Raw genomic sequence first — 13916 nt, forward strand, 5'->3', positions numbered from 1 at the left:
CTAGTTGGCATTCTTATAATCCATTCACTTTCAAGGTAAAGAAAAAAAATCTTTTCATAAACTGTTTTGTTCATAATTCTTTGTAAAAAGTTCATGCTTTTTTACCTCTATAAAATTCAGGAAATAGGTTATAATTCAAATATAAAAACCATCTCTCTTATTATATAAGGTTGATTGTCTTTAAAATACTCAGTTGCTTTTGTGGAAGAAATTAATTCTTATTCATTACTCCTATTAAAAATAATGATATATATTAATTAGTCATCAGTTTCACAGGTTAATCCATTACATTTTTCGAAGAATTTTCAGAATCCAAAAGTGCTAATGTTACTCAAACTGGTTGTTACTTTTGGTCTTTATCACATTTCATTAGGTGTCTACAAGAGTTTTGAATCCTCAGCAGAGTTGTTACTCTCTTAAATACATTGGTGAACAGATAAAGTATTTTATAACTACTCATACGAAAATGCAAAACATTTCAACTTTTCATTCCCTCACTGTTTAAAAGACCATACGTTTTCTAATCTTCCTCACTTCATTTCTATGACAGAATGACAGGTACAGAAATGTCTTCAGGGAAAAAAACATGCTGATTAGGAAGGACTCCATGCTATTATTTTAGATTTTTTTTTTTAAAGTGATTAGCTCCTTTTTGTTCCTTACAATAGTCTGTTGATTTGCTTAAATACTGCAAAGGAATTTAAAGAAAAGAAAAATTCCTAACAGCTAGTTCACAAGGTATACAATCAATGCATTGCTCAACAAGGATCGTATTTTTATTGTGGTGAAAGAACGGTGTTGAGGAACGTTGGAGGATTGCGTAAAACAATGATCCATTTGGTTTGATTGATCTTGCTTGTGCAACAATTTACAGCCGGTACCTCCAAGGTTTGCATATACTATTTTGGCATTTTAGAGTAATTATCACTCTGAAACTTTAACAAGTACATCTTATTTCCACAGGTAATTAAGGTGACCTACTTATGTCTGCATAAGTCTTAGTCTGTGAATAATGCAAACCCAGAGGAGACTAACAGGTCACTAACAGCAATCAATCTAAGTGATGGAGAAGAGGAACGATCTTGTAGATGATATTTGCCCTATACTGTTGTAAGGCTATTTTTAAGATGCTTTATTTCATCACTAATATCTTACAAACGTAGAAATCAGTTTCTTTGATATATTCTTGGTCTCATTTCAAGCTTCTTTTAAAATTTGAAGTGTTGAGTGTGATAATTCTTTATCATTAGTCATAAAAAGAATTGAGATTCATTTTTCAAAATGAACAGTAATCTTGTTGCTTTTCAAATGCATGTTTAAACAATTGTTTCTCTTTGCATATGGTTAACAAATCCTTAGCTGGTGCTTTCGTGTCTGTGGATTATCGTTTATTATCATGGCCTTACAAATGCTGTACCACAGCAAAATGTTGCTTGCCCCCAAACTGTTCTTTCCTAAGGACAGCCCTGAACCCAAAGACCTACCTCCTACATCGACACAAAGTCAATATTCTGGCAGCTGACTGATCTTACTGAAAGAGGTAGAGAATCTGGTTTCTTGTACAAACCCACAAAATGCAGCATCTGTCTTTTTTTTTTTTACTCACAAACTTGAAATTTGCTAGAAAAAAATCAATGCATCAGATACACCACCAAGAACACAATCTTGCTCAATATAAAAAGGTCACAAGCGTGTTTATTTAGAGCCTCCCTCCGGTTAATTAGCGGACACCATTTTTCAGAAAAAGTAAACGAAAAGTCAACTGAAATATCAAATAGTTCAAACAATCTGAAGTGGATTTAAGCACAGAATTTTTTTTTTCCACCCATGGCACTATGAGTGAGAAGACATGGATAATATAGTTCACATTTGACTTACAAGTGAGTTTTTTATCTCTACTGCTGGGAAATACTAACAAGTTAAACTCAGTTTCTTAAATAGTGTTGTCTGTGCTCTTAGACACTAAAATTCTAATAGCTCAAAACTGTAGCTTATACAAAGGAAATATATATGCTATTAAATATGCAAAGCACTTGCATTCACTCTTGAATCATTACTCAATTAATGAATGACTTATTATTGTACCATAAATGGGGATGAAACTTGGATAGGAGTTCTAGTTGCTTGAGGGTGAATGCTGTGTGCATTTTTCCTGGAGTCCTTAATAAGTGACACACTTGTGTCATTACATTTGAGGTGAAGCAGAAGCCTCTGTCAGATTCAATTCGCATGGGCAATCCCCAGTGGCAAAACATCTGATTAACTAGCAAAGCCACTGTCGTTAACAGCTGTATCATTGCAAGCTTGGAAGTATTCAGCCTATTTAGTAACCGAATGTATTATCATAATCACTCTCTCTCTGGCTCATATCCAGGAGATATTAACTCCTACCCAAATAATTTACTATTAAAATGGTTACGCATAAATGAAACAGTGTATGTATAATTTAGATTGAACCATATAGCCCACATGCTCCATTTGACTCCAGTAAAACCTGTTTTGGTCGTATATACCCAGAGGTAACTTCAAGACAAGCTTTGGATGACTTCTCCGTTTGTAAGTTTGCTGGGTTGATTTAGTAAAAACCCCTCAAGTTTCTGTAATTAGACCCTACAGAAGGGTCTATTATTAGTTCAGTTATTCTAAATAAAGTATATTCTCTGCTTTGTGAGCACAAATATGTACATCTGAGTGGCTTATTAAGGTGTCGTAGTGTGTGCCTTTTAGTTATATCCAATTATTTTAATAAGACAATTTTCTAAATCTCTCGCATATTTCTAAACCATGATTACAAAAAAGTGCAGTACTTAAATGACTCAAAACACCCCATCTGGATAAAAATCTTATCAATTTTGTGACTGATGACCATTTAAAGTAGCTACAAAAGAAAATTACCAAACATTAATACGATGCCTGCAGGTAAATAAATCCTCCTCTTGTAAACTGCAAAGTTGTATCAGAATTTAATATATGATTATTTACCTACATGAGAATAAGAAGCATAATTTAACCAAATTTTAGTTTTACATTTATCAAAACTTGTTTCAATTCTTAGACAAGCAGAAAAATCATCTTTAATCTATTAATGCAGGAATTTTAAATATGACATTATATCTTGTTCACTATCTCATTTTACTCTACTCATTAACTTGTCATAACCTCCCATTATCCTCTGAAACAAAATTTTAATTTAGACCTTAATGAAGAGATTGATGGTTTAGTTTGCTATAAACAGCATGGGTTTGGATGGAGCACTCACAAGTAAAAATTGAATACATTATGAAAATCTGTTTCAATGACATAAAATAACTTAATGAAATTTTGCAAATGTACACCTAACTTCCTAAGTCTTATGGCAACATGGAATAGAAACAGCAAGGGACATCAAGTAAAAGTGCTTAGAGATCACAATGATTTAAGCAAAATGAAATGAAGATATTTAAAGGTGTAGTACTATTCTGAAATGATAACTCTAGTAGGTATATGCTGTCTACATCCAAAGCACGCTTTCTAAAAACAGACTACAATTGCCTAGACTGGTAAGAAGAAGCAGTGTGCACTCACATGTATATGCTCCAGACAGGTAAATGTTATTATAATAAATGACCAGGTTGTTTAAAGACTTCAAAAAGAAGTATTTCATATGGATTTGTCTCCCTAAGAGATCAGTTTCTAATGACTTACTCTTTACTTTAGCATCTATAAGTGTCTTTTATTTTCTCTCAATTTGGGCTTTTGAGAAGACATTGCAGTCAAAAAAAAAAATGCTATCCTTATAATATTCAAGAATGTACTTTAAAAGCAACAATATGAAAATAGAATCAGCAATTAGTAAAAACTATCACAATCCAATTAATGTCACAGTTTACTGTCTGCATTTGTAGGAAGAATGTTCTCCTGATTAAATGTACAGAACGCTCTTCAAAACTGTTCAGAGTCTCTCCAAAGGACATATTAATTATTAACTGTTAATATTAAGAATACACTTGGGGTTGAAAAATAGGACTTCGATTTACAGTAATAATTTTAGGATGGAGTTATTCCAACAGTAAATTGTCACAACTGCTCAAAGTGTGATGACACCCATGAAAATAAAATAAATACAGTTATAACTTTCCAGTAGATCTTGAGGTACTTTGCCAAGAAACGTAAAATGTTTAGTATACTTTCACAAATTATCAACTGAGACTTATACCTTATGTTTGCATAGGGATTTGGAGTTATACAGTATTTTTAGATGTGACATAAATCTAATTATTGACAATACAGCCATTTAGCATTTAATGCTCCCTCTGCTAAATATTATTCACAAAATATTTCTTACTTTGAATTACTGGCGGCCAAACCAGATAACCCCCAAATTGGTCAGGCATAAACACATTTTTTATCTCAGTTTATATTTTTCTGACAGGCTGAATGACCTCACTAATAGCACCACCAGCACCCATCTGCAGAATTTTTGTTTCAGTTCGCTGAAGGATTCCCAGTTGTCCAAACATTTGTTTCTGCAAAGAGAGACTTACAAACAAGTAAAAGAGTGTTCAAGTTACTTGGCACAAAGTTAGTATGTTTTCTGACTCTGAGTCTCCTGCCAAAGCCAACTGTCCACAGATTATTTACATGAATGAAAAACTTTCAGATATGATCTCATTCTTCATTTGCTAGGGCAGAGGAATTTTGCTCCCTCTATGCCTGTGTAAATTTAACTTGTCATCGCAATGTAGGATGACTTCTCTAAAGGAAGAGACCAATCTCATGTCACAAATGGAAATAAATGTGTGCTTGAAAACTGCCTTTTAAATCACTGTGTAATAAGAAAAAAAAATTCTTAGAAGGATTTTTAATTTACTAAATTATACTAGCAACCTACTTTGCATGGATTTTTGACAACTCCAAGGGGAAACTACTACCAAAATATACAGGAAAAATGAGTTTATATATGATAGGCATTGATAAAATAAAGTATCATTATTAAGCAGTACTAAATTATCTATTTGTAACTCTTTCTAGATTCCTCTTTTCTAACTCCTTCTAATCACATATCCATTGTGTTCTCTTTTTGTGCCTTAACATCCTTGTTATAAAGGTGGGTCCACCGATCTATCTATGGCCCTTTTTCCTTTCACTTGATAAAATGCTCATATTTTAACTATCATCTCCCACAGGTGCAAGGAAAACCAAGGTGAATCACAAGTCCAATTAGGAGATATGTTCCAATGGAAATAGGAGCAGATTTGATTCCTTCAATCCACTAGATTACTATAGACTTTCCACAGCTCTTTCATGGCTGCCACATTGTTTTTCTATAATCACTTGGGGTTTGTACATTTCTAGAGGAAGAGACACAGATTTTGATACTAATACATGGATCTAACTCAATACCATTTTAATCCCCTGCACTAGGCAGTTACTAATAAAGGTTAAGGTTTCCACCAAAATAAGTGTTTATTCTTTTACATATTTATTTCATTTTATTTGCTATGTGTCTGTTTCTGAGTATTTTTTTCCACCTCTACACTCTTTTACAGCATCTAGAGAAACGTCATTGCTTCCCAAAGGAGCTTTCTATTTTTCCTATGACCATTTAAGCTTTATGCAAATCACAGAGTCAGTGCATTTCTTGGCCACTACTCACCAGACTGAGAAGAGAAAGACTGGGCAAGGAATCAGATGGTCATCAGGGCCAGAGAACGTGTTATAACTTGAAATAGCTTTCCAAGAAAACAATTTAACTATGAAAGCTCACAGAGACACAAGTCACTGTTTAAACATTGTACAAGACCATATTGTGTATAATCTAAGATAAGGATTTTCTTCTATAAGGACTAGAGAAGAAATTCATAAGTTTTGACCAAACCAAACCAAACCAAACCAAACAAAAAAACACTTCAGCAAAACTTCTACCTACGTGTTGACAGTCCTTTTGAAGTATCCTTATTAAATATAATAATAGTTAAATCTTAGAGAAGGGAAAAGTACCTCGAATACATCATTCCATCTCATATTTTTATTTGTGCTTTATAATTATCATTTTATTGAAGGAGAATCAATTTGAACTGCCAATAGCTTTATCACTTCTCTTTACTAATAGTGTCCTTGTTCAGTAGTGTCAGACTGGCAACAAAGTATCTTGGCAAGTCAAATGTCCTCTCTTCTTTTCCTCTGAAACAGAAGTCGGTAGGAAACATAGAAATGAAAACACATGCCTAACTCTAAGTTATGAGATGCTATTTAAAGTCCCTTCTATGAAAGCTCCGGTGTGGTACAGGGAAACTGTGCTCCGGCGACATTAGAAATCTGAGGTTAAAACTTCAGCTGTGCCTACTATGAGCTGTGTGTTTCTGCCTCTGCCTCCTGCTTCACAGTTTTGTTACAAGGACTAACTGAGATCCCAATTTGGGAAGGTGCACAGCACCATCACAGACCATCACTAAATATTAGTTTCATAGTATATTTTTTCAAATAATTTTCACAAACATTAACTTTAAATTTTTAAATTATTTACCTTATTTTATTATTTTTAACCTCTATTTGCATTTATTTTTTGTTGAATTTATTCCCAGGCCATAAGTTTTTATTTCTTCAGTTTATTCTGGGATATCTTTTTCTTCTGTGCAACCTTTTCTTCTGGTTTGGAAACAATCTGCTCTTTTTCAGTAAGGATCATCTCAATGTAGCAGGGAGAGCTCACGTATGGTTTGATCTGACCAAGAGCTCTCTAAGTCTTGTGCTGCTTCTTGGGGACTTTGTTCACCTGGATGTGCTCAATGACCAGAGAATCTATATCTAAGCCCTTCCGTTCAGCATTACTCTCTGCATTTTTGAGCACGTGCAATAAAAACTCAGCACTTTTTTGGGGTCATTAACCCCACGTCCAGCTCCACTGTTTCACCTGGGCACATCTACCAACGCCACCATTGTAATGGTGGAATGTCACATATTGCTTATGTAAAGTGACGTCTTTCAGTTACTTGGTGGCTTTTCCGATATTTTACATTCAAATAATTTTCACATGCTTGCAATCACCCTCTAAAGTAATGTGTGGTCAGATATCATCTCCACTCCATGGATGAAATGGAATCAAACGGAATCGAATAGCCTACTCTTTGGAGTCCTGGCATCGTGCTTTTTTCCACTGTGTGACCCCTCATTAGACTAAGTAATCCCCTTAAACAGTGAGGCTTAGAGAACTTTCTAGTAAACTGCCTGAACTTAGGCATAAAAGGCAACTTAACCATCATGAAAGGATCCAAAACACAAAGAAAGGCTGGCTATGTTCCATTTATTAAAAATGTTATGATTTTTGAGCAATATAACTGAAATCTCGGCTTTGAAAAAAATTTCAACAGCCTATAGCTGATCCTATGGGAGGAAATCCAACTGTTTAGGCAACAAATATGGCATTACCAGGTAGTTAAATCTGGGAAAATGACAGTCGTTTGAAGTGAGAGAGAATATGATCATAGGAATTCAAATCAATATCAAGAGACTCAAATTGGTCTGTTTCAGAAAAAACCATTGAAAAAATGGTAGGGCCATCAAGGCCAGCTTTGATTTACCATATGTACATACACAGTCACTCAGCATGGTGTCACATACATAGTAGGGATTCAGTACATAGTAGGGATTCAATACATAGTGAGTGAGTTAATTAATTAGTGAATAAATGAATATTCTATCTCTTATTTGTTGTTCAGTATAAGATCAAAGAAGTCATTCATTCAATCTGTTTTTACTTATGAATGAATGAATGAATAGCATTTTTTGGATTTCTATGTGACTTCTAAATAAAAATAGAAAAACTTTATGAAGCAATAAATTCTTTGCTGGAAAGTCTTTTATTTGCACATTTATTTTAATGAACATGAACTTTTGCTTAACATTAATTTCGATTGTTGACTTTTCATAATCATGCAGCTATTTAGCAGTGTGCTCAGTGTGCTCTGATCTTTAAATAGCACAATCTCAGTGGTGTGCTGGTTCAACCAATAAATAAAGATAAATATCAGGTTGCCATCCTGTAATAGGTCTATAGAAAAAATTCAATTTAGACATATAAAAATAAGAACATCATGAGAAATCAAAGAGGAGATTGTGAAAGAAAATGAGAGGTTATTATCTAGATATACTTTAGGAAACTAAAGCCTTAAATGCATTTACTTCATAACCACTTTCCAAAGGAGAAAGCAAAAAGGGAGCAAAAAAGCACATTTCCAAACGACATGTAAGATAAAACTGATTTATTTCCACTCAGTTAAAATAAATGTTCAAATTCATTTCCACATTAGTGATACAGAAATATAATAATCATAATATAGTAATATGGAATAGTAATATTGTAATGTAGAAAAATAGTAATATAGAAATCAATCAAATCAAGATACAGTGATGATAGGAATAAAATATTCCACAGAAAACATAAGATAGTACTTTCATCAAAGTAGTCAATACAAGGTTGAAAATACCAAATGATTGTTTTGATAATACTCAGGTTTAGCGCTTTCATGGAAAGGTTTTAGGGTCAGACAAAGCTTGCTGTTATGGGGAAGCTCACTATATAACTTGGCATACTGGAGACAGTTAACAGTGTAATCATTTCCTTTCTCTTTGAATTGACCACATCCCATCCTTTTAAAGCACAGTCATCTCCCCTACACTGCCATCTACCATCAATTCAACAGGAACTCCTTCCTGCCTTAATTGCAGTAAACTCTGCAATTTCACCTTCTATAACTTGATTAATTAGAAAAGAAGTAATAAATTTTCAAGGTGATGAATTACTATGTCTGAAAACTATGTGACTGTTCCCCCAAAGAACACTGCATAGGATAACATCCCCCACAAGTTCTCTAAAAACAGGGGTCTATGAATAAGTACATTTGAAAAATTCTGTATCCTCTTTCTTACAGATTCACAATATGCATTCTAATACTAAGGGGAAAAAGGGGACGGAGCAGGAGTAGGTGGGTGGAGATAGCTGTCAGATCATGATCCAGGTCTACAACTAGGAGAGGAGAGAAGGAAGGGAGGAAGGAGGATTGGGTAGGGAAAGTCTCAGATCTGGAGACTGTGACAGGCCAACATGCAGCCCCAAGAGCAAAGATTGCTCGTTAAAGGGATCCTGCCTTGTACAGTAATGGCCTGATTCTTATCACCCCATCATCATTCATAATCATTGGCTGAGAGTAGCTTGGGATAAGTGTAGGCTTGCGTGAAACCCACAGTGTATCCAAAAGAGCAGCAATTGGAAACCATCAGTCAGTTATGCTCCCCACAGCAGATTCTCCTGAGGAACATCCCCATGGCCATGCAACTAGATTTGTTAAAAAGATGTTGGTTGAGCTGAAATTATGAAGCAAATCAGACATGAGAAGCTGCAGGAAGTAACAACACCCTCAGGGGCCAAGAGAAGCAGTGGTTTTAGTAGAGATCACCAGACACAATCTAGGACCACAAGCTCGCTCTAATGAAGCTAGTATGGTGGAGGGAGGGCCTGCCTGATGACAGCTGGGTTCACAGCAGAGACTCAGTCACTCTTAGAGATCTCTACTAAAGCCTAGAGGGCAGGGAGCCTTCTCCCTTCCTCCCTCCTTCCCATCTCTCTCCAAGGCCTCTCATGGCACAAACTTAAATGGAAACTATTGGCAAGGGACACTGAGACAATGCAGAGCAGATCAGGGAAATAACACCAGTGGGTCTAGAAGGGACCCAGCCCAGGACTGACACAGCAAATGATGGGATTAAAAAATCCTGCATTTATGCTGAATTAACAAACAAATTTGGACATTGATCATCAAAAGAATCAAGTGCCTACAAGTTACGCAGGCCACAGCATATTGGGAAAGATACAATGTGTCTTAATGAAAGACACACCAACATAAAATCATATTTTCAATTAGTAATGAAGACCCAATAGATATACTAGCTTTAATATTTGATATTCTTTGTCACTGCATAAGAAATAAGCATGCTTATTAATAAGAGTTTTATTCACAAAAACATGTTGCAGTAGTTTGATAGATTGGAGGGCACAGATCGAATATGGTTTCACAGTTGGTTGATTTAGACATGAATTTAACATGTATTTTAAAGAAAATGTTGAAAATAGTTAGAACATGATTGATAGCTACAATTTTTGAATGAATTGAATAAAAAAAGTGTCAAAAGGACAGAAACATTTAAAAAGATTCAATAAAGTAAAACCCTTTAATTCAGAATTCATGCCTCATAATTGTATATTTTTTAAAAGATATATTGCCCCAGGTAGCACTGGTTTCCTGTGCTTACATAAAGAAAAGCCTCAAAGACATTGCAAGTGAGGGGGTTTTATCAAGGACTTGCTTATCACATAGGCACTCCTCCCAAATTAAATGAGTACCGTACTCAAAAAGCTTGAAATTTGGCCCAAATATGAGCAAATGTCTCCTTCTTCTCTGCTCTGATTCTTCTTCTGGTCATGCTCAGAATATTTGCATAAAAGGTAGAGAAGCAGAGCAGACATCTGTCCAGAGCTAGCCTACCATTCAGCTGTTCCACCAGTGTCTGCCCGCCTCGAAATGAGAGAGGACGGGAGATAGTGAAGTAGGAGGGACAGATGCCCAGCATGCCAGCTTTGTGAAGTGCTAAAAATACTACCCTGGAAATGATGAGGCAGAGGATAAAAGACTATCCAGGTGTTGGCGCCTTGGGGGTGCTCAGAGCAGCCCTGGTGTTAATGTCCACTACCCCCATCACAGGGCTGTAATTGAGTGCTTTAGACAAGATTACAGGGTTGTCTCTTCTGGAAAGGGCACAGTGTCCTCCCCCTGCATGTACACTCTTTCAATTTCGCCATGGACAACTAAAACTTGAGATGATGGGGTGATGTTTTAATATGTCCCTTTGTAAAGGTCCATTGTTAAACGCTGGCTTGGAAATAAAAATGGAGAAAAAAGATATTTGCGGTGCTTGTTCAGCTTAACACAGACAAAGTTATTTTATGTAGTGAGAACACTGTATCCTGATCTCTGTGATATGCTATTTAACTATCAGTCAGTCACCCACCTCTACTTTGATGGCTGAGCCTGAGTGAGGAGAACTTTGATGGGGACAGAGATGCAGTTTTAAGAGCAGAATTACATACTGCTGCCCATCTGCTTATAGCCAATAGGCATCAAAATAGAGAGACTAAGAAAAGCTTCTTTTTTCTTTTCTTTCTTTTCATAAGAACCTTAAAAGTAACAAGAGATAAGGTTAAGGACAATAAAAGTGTTCCTGCAAATGTTTCGGCAGTTATTTATAGAAATGGGAGCTGGGAAGACCACAGGAGCACAGAGAGCAAACACATTGATGGAAGACCTGGGTCCCAGAACCTACTCTGAATCTCCTTGGGACGTTTACTAAAATGAAGTACAATAAACTATAAATGTGAACCACTCAAAGCCCCAGACAGGAAAAAAAGAAATGTTTGGTAAAGAAACTTCACCGGCTGTGACCTTCTATTGCGATCACTCAAAGCATATACATCACGGTGGAAAATAAATGATAGACAGCAACTTGGCAGGCAAGTCCCAGAGGACTAAACAACATAATGTTATGTAGTTTGTAAAGGCATGGATATTTGTCACCACAGCCTGCATGAAGGACACACACTGAGCAAACTTTTATTAATGTGTTCCATTACTTTGGTGTATGTGACTTCTTCCCCCACATCCATTATGTAAAACAGCCTGGCATTTGGCACGTTGCTTAATAAGGGTTGCAGTCAACTATGCAAATACTTAATTATCATGGCACCTACCTCCACATTATAGCTTCCTTTCTACGTTTTCTCTTACATCAAAATTACTTAAACTTAACCTTCACTACACAACACTATGAAGAATCCTCGGTGATATCCAAGAGATAATGGGTTTTACATGTAAGAATCCAAGGGCTATCCTGCCCACCTGAGGGACCCATTATGGGCCTTCTGAAGTAAGCAATGAAAAGAGTGGCCATCAATTATTTATTGAGTATGTTTACCAGAGTCTAGACAATAAAACTATTCTTAATCGTAAGTGATGTTTTACAATATCTGATCATAATTTTTGAGAATGATATTTCTGTTGCTTCTTTAAAAGCAGATAAATAATTGATGACAAAGACTGTTTAATATTATGAATCTGTAAGTGATAAAGAAAGTAAAGACACACTTTTAAACAACGCATATTCATGTTAGGAAGAGCATATCATTAACTATATGCAGCCATGGCTAATATATTTAAAAAACAATCTAATTTACTTGTACCTGACCATGTCACAATATATGATTTATAGTACTTTATGGATATTACAAGAAGTTTGATTTTGTGTTTAAAATGAATAAAATGGGACAAAGAGGAAAATAAGACTAGAAAAAGTATAATAAATCCAGGGCTGAGATTAGAGCACAGAATTTCTTAGCAGAAAGTGGGTCGTAACTTCCTGAGCTTTCTGGATGCGAACTCAAAATAAGAAACCCAATCACTCATATGATTCTTGGTGTCCATAAAGTAAAAATAAATTATTTGGCCAAGAATAAGTATTCTTGGTTCTTATACATGAGAAGAAAATTCCTCCTGTTTCTTTATAACAACATCATTTGTTTGATGAACAACCTGTTCACCACCATAGTTAAAGCAAATAAAAGTCAACAATAAGTTACTTAGAGATGTTTACGGTAATGCCTCTCAGTGTGGCCCTATGATATAGTCTCTAAATGAAGTCCAGTCAGTTTTCCTATGATACTCTTAAAATTTTGCAATTTTTTCCTCTGGGCTCTGATTTTTCTGATTTAATTCAAAAAGGTATTTTGGACTCTTTCTTAAGTATTTATATTAAATTATAATTATTTTTTAAAATTTACCTAGTATTGGCATCCATAGTTGATATGAAAATTGAAGTTAGACAATGAAGAGCACCTGTGCTGACTATTGTACAATGCTGGAGGAGGTGGGATTCTGAACACTCTGGATAGAAGTGACATGTCTACTTTAGAAAATGGGAAATGCAAGGCTCACTAACATTTGATAGCCAAGTTCCTAAGAGTATATTGTCTTTAAAAGTTCTCATTCTGTCACTACATACAGTTTTCGTTCTTAATAGATTTAAGATGTCATCAATCAGATGTGACTAGACAGAATATAATGCACAATTCTTTCTACCAAAACCACCCAGTGGAATTATATTATGATTCCTAAGTCATTTCATCAATAATTTCATAAGTAATTTTTAATCTATTTAATTCTATAGCACCATTTTCCCCAATTTTTTATAAAATATAGAATAGACTGTTGACTTTGTTGTCAATAAATATGCATAACCACTCATGTCCATTTCCAGGACTTTCTGAGTTGGTATCTCCAGGAGTCTAATCTTTACCAAACCTGGTGATTCTGATGTGTACCAAAGTCTGAGAATTACTTCTCTACAATGTGATTTTCTGTTGAAAATTTTCCATAAAGTTCTAAAATTTAGCCTTATGAATTTATTTAGTGGGTTTTTTTTTCCAGAATACTGTAACGTTTGTTAATCAAGGGGAGTTGTTAAAAATTATAAGGCTCTTCCCCAGATACTTAAGCCAAATATGTGAGCTGGAGCCAAGGTATCTGCATCCTTTCTTTTCAGATAAGTCTTATGCAGACTGGTATTAAAGTGCCATCACCATTACAGGTAGCACTAACCAAGAGATTTAAAAGAAACAAAAAAGTATTATGTAGATAAAGCCACAATTACATTTGTCTCTAAGATTTAGCATAGACCAATTATAGTTGTTAATGCACTCTGAACTCTGATTATTTATTAATAAATATACATTTAAAAAATAGAAAAACAAAAACTGTTTTCCAAACTGCACAGTATTGATGAGTAGGTAAAATCAAGTATGTATCTATTAATCAGAGGTAACTCTTTTCAGT

The 13916-nt window shown here is 35.0% G+C and overlaps 1 pseudogene; it reads right to left on the minus strand.

Moving 5' to 3' along the window:
• Positions 1–6553: 6553 nt before the first annotated feature.
• On the minus strand, positions 6554–6988 carry LOC106729877 (annotated as a pseudogene).
• Between the last annotated feature and the right edge of the window lie 6928 nt (positions 6989–13916).

This window comes from Camelus ferus, chromosome 5, assembly GCF_009834535.1.
Source record: "Camelus ferus isolate YT-003-E chromosome 5, BCGSAC_Cfer_1.0, whole genome shotgun sequence".
NCBI lineage: Eukaryota > Metazoa > Chordata > Mammalia > Artiodactyla > Camelidae > Camelus > Camelus ferus.